This window comes from Triticum dicoccoides, chromosome 5B (assembly GCF_002162155.2).
Source record: "Triticum dicoccoides isolate Atlit2015 ecotype Zavitan chromosome 5B, WEW_v2.0, whole genome shotgun sequence".
NCBI lineage: Eukaryota > Viridiplantae > Streptophyta > Magnoliopsida > Poales > Poaceae > Triticum > Triticum dicoccoides.
The window spans coordinates 700,942,066-700,946,144 of NC_041389.1; the positions used below are offsets into that span (position 1 = coordinate 700,942,066).

Here is a 4,079-nt window from a genome sequence, read left to right on the forward strand (position 1 = left end):
TAGCAGTGAATTGTTGATGATGTATAACCTCATTTGCATCTAGCTTTCATCCAGCATTTTTTATTTATTTTATCCAACATCTTTGTAAGCATCTGTTGGGCCAGCCCAAGTAGACAGAACAATATAACAGTGTAAAAGACACCGTGCTCATATTATGATATGGTGTTAGGTTTACTTGCCTACAAGTTTGGTTCCACTTGGTACGGGCACCATGCTCTGCTATCAGCGTATCTGTAGTATCAGGGTATTGTTACTACCTTGAATGCTGAATTTAAGGCTGACTGGTCATGTATTAGTCTGACTCCCTTCTGAATTATACATAAGCAGATTTTAGCAGGTCATCCCATGGTTGTCCACTAATCTGGTGTCTGGTCCATCTTCTTACCCTTGCAATTTTAGTATCATCTGTCCAATCTTGCCCTGACTGTGTATAGACTGTTGAATACTTCAAACAATGAGCAATTTGAAGTTCAGAAATATGACAAATATCTAAAAATGGATTCGTTTTTGGAGAAATAACATTGTGTAGAGTGGAAATGCAGAACTATATGTTCCTATTTCACCAACTGGTATTGAATATGTGGTCAATCTTTGTAGAAAAAACTACAAAGTCTAAACGTTAGTGTGTGATACATATGGAAAATTGTGATGTCTATTTTTTTGAAATATTTTTTACTTTATAAAAAGTTTTAAACAGGGCATAGCATTAGGTTTCATATTTTTGGCCAAGACGCTCCGCGAGGCGATGGCACATGGCCGGCAAGGCTCGTTCTTAAGCGCACCAGCCCGCAATTGAGGGGGCGCCCACGGCGCAGCCGTGGCCTTCGGAACGCACCGCGGGGGCAGTGCTACCGGCCACCAGCGCTGCTCCTCCCAGACGGTGGTGCCTATGGCCATGGTCCACTGGCCCCGGCCGGGCTCCCTGCGGAGGCGTGTGGGTGGCGGCCTCTGACTTGAAGTCTTCTTGAGATTTGTGCGTCGATTGCTTGGTCGTCTCTTTGTGCTGTCACTACGTGTACTGAAGATTAGTTACTTCGCTTTGACTTGGAGCGAGGTGCAGTGGTTTCAGGTTGCTGATGCTGATATTTTCATGTGATGTTTGAATGATTGTGTGTCTGACCAAGCGTAGTTGCGCTTCTGACAATGTATTGGCCTTCCTTTGCTGCACCGAAGTTAGTGAATTGTTCACCATGCTTGACTTTGTTCTTAGCAGGGAAATTTGTGGTGATTCGTAATCAAACTTGCAAAGAACATCCTTCTGATTATGTTTGAAGAGGTACGATGGATGGTTGAGCTGAGACCACTGTTTGATATTTGTTTGCCTTTGCTTTGTAACCAGTGAGGGCTGAAGTGAATGAATCTGGAAGTGCTTTAGTGATTAATGCTCTGTCCCAAGTTAAGCATATTCTACTTCCGGTCACTGGCCGCAAGCCTTACCTTTCAGTTCTAATTCCTTGAGGTACCTTTGTGATGCCTTTATTTGTCCATGTCATTATTGTGCCTGCCATATGGAATTTTGAGTTTATCTTTGGTCAGCTTTCTTATCAAATGATAGCCCTTTTTGCTCAAGTTGATTTGATTAAATCATTTTCAGATCACCACAGTTGTGAATATAGCCATTGTTTCAACAGAACAAACCTAAGCTTAGCATGAAAGAGAGTATGAAAGTTCTGATCTCTTCAAAATATGTGAGGGGCCTTGCTACCTTAGTTGTTGCATATGGCATTATAATCAATTTTGTGTAAGTCACATGGAAATCGAAGCTCAAGGCACAGGTAATTTTTTCCGGCTTTTGTTTTTCTTCTTTCCTTGTACTCCTTTAACCTTTTCATGGTTCCTTATTCATTTTGGCAGTTCCCCAGTCCAAACGAGCACTCATCTTTCATGGGTGATTTCTCTACCGCAACTGGACTTGCAACTTTCATGATGATGCTGTTAGGCTGGATTACATTCCAAAGATTTGGTTGGGGGTGGCTTCCATTATCACCCCCATAGTTTTGTGGTGACTGTCGTTGGTTTCTTTTCTGACTTTCAACAAGTGCAGTTCATTGCCGCAGAGCAGTCTTAGAAGATCCGTGCACATGTAGCCTTATTTCTTATTCCAAATTTCATCATACAAAAAAAAAATACTCAGTGTAACCTCATTTCTGATGTTTGCGAAAATTAGATTATAAAAATGTTGCATAATGGCACATGAAGCAGGTTACATTTCATTTTTTGCCCGGTGCAACGCACGGGCATTTGTACTAGTATATATATATATATATGCGGTTCTACGTACGAGAAAATCTATCTATATATATGCATAACGTGTACAATTTGTAGTATCGTGAAATACCAGCAAACAAAAAAGAAATTAATGGAAAATAAAGCCAATCCCCCCCCCCCAAACATTTAGTACCGGTTGGTGTTACCAACCGGTACTAATGTCCTACGCGCACACGGGTCTGGCTCGTGCCACGTGGTGTCACTTTAGCGCCGGTTCGTGACAAACCGGTACTGAAGGGGGGGGGACTTTTAGTCCCCACTTTTTAGTGCCGGTTGGCAAACCGGCACTAAAGGCCGCTACGAACCGACACTAAAGGCCGGTTCTGCACTAGTGGTAAAGTGTGAGTTAGTAAACAATAACTTATGTGAATCATGAAATAACGAAACATTATTAACTTCTTGACTCCTTACTACTTGAGCTACTATATGTAACTATCTTAACAATATCATAATCACATTGCCCACTTTTTCAATTAGGGAATACCCAAGGATTATGCTCTCAATCATTTTCCATGTGAAGATACAAGTATCACACTTCAACTTCCTCAGAAGAACAAGAATTGGAAGTTTCGGTATTCACATATTAGGGATGGAACAAGATAACAACAATTCATAACTTGACGGCTTCCGGGTTCTTTACTATCTTAAAGAACTCAAAAGCCATCAAGTTATGCATAGCTCTCTTCTTTCATCTGAGCAACCCCCTGTGTGCTCGATATGCACATTGTTTGACTCGGACATTAAGCTCATGTTTTTCTTTGTTGCTCGAAATTTATGCTCGTCAGATATTTATGTCAGATACTTATGCAGCATGTTAGTAGTTTTGTTATAATTTTTGTAGTAGCTCTTTAATTATGTTCACCTCCACCCCCTCCCCTCACCTCCTCGGCACATGTTGGTTTTTTTCCTTTGATTTGGAACCAAATTGTAATTAATTATGTCGCCTCTATATTAACAAATCAAATCATAACTTGCAATTAGCACTTACCAATTGATAATCCAAGTGCAAGGAATTGTCGTAGCACTTTGCAAAGATGGAGGTGGTAATTATGGAGTATCGAACCAACAAGGAGATAAAGGTAGGATTGGTATTCTCTTAGGTGATATCTCTCACTGATATGATCCTACATACACTAAGTGTTTGCTTTACCTAGAAAATAAAACATAAGTACTTTGCTGGTATGAAATGCTAGCTTTGCAAGATAATGAAGACTCGTAAATAAATGTTAGTTGCTGATTTGTTAAGAAACAGTAAAGTAAAGTTAGCGAGTGTGGAAAAGTTGTGGTAGGATGTGCGGAATTGTCCCTAGGCAATTGGATATGAAACTAAAGTGATAATCATCTATTGCAGTTTTATATGCAGGAGAGGCATATGCTAACATTTAGAGAAATTCATGTGCAAAAATAAAAAACATTGGAAGAGGGCAACATAAGGACTCTTCCATTGTTAAAGAAGGGGTAAAGAATGAAGGCGGTTGAGGTAAATTTGGATCTCTTAGCTACATCTATACTTATTTTTTGCAATTGATTTCCATTTTCATGATCCCTTCTTCCCTTACTGGCCAACAAGCACAAACTGATGGCAAGGTCTGTAGAAGCCAAGAAGTTCGGCAAAGGAAATAAAACAAGTTGTAGATGCAAAATCAAGTAGAAAGTAGAGAAAGACTACTAAAGGCCATCTAAATGTTGTCAACGAAAAGAAGGCAAAGAAGTGTCCGCCTTTAATGCTTTCACTCTTTATATTTGAACGTGGTGTCCTTTGTTGTCGTACTCCATGACGGAGCCAAAGGGGGCGTTGGAGGGGAGCACGA

At 40.4% G+C, this 4,079-nt stretch overlaps 1 long non-coding RNA gene across 1 annotated transcript; it reads left to right on the plus strand.

Moving 5' to 3' along the window:
- The first annotated feature begins 982 nt into the window (after positions 1-982).
- Positions 983-1,988, plus strand: LOC119306729. The gene is made up of 3 exons (XR_005149016.1): positions 983-1,459; positions 1,595-1,775; positions 1,855-1,988. It is a non-coding gene; the product is annotated as an uncharacterized LOC119306729 (long non-coding RNA).
- Positions 1,989-4,079: the final 2,091 nt, after the last annotated feature.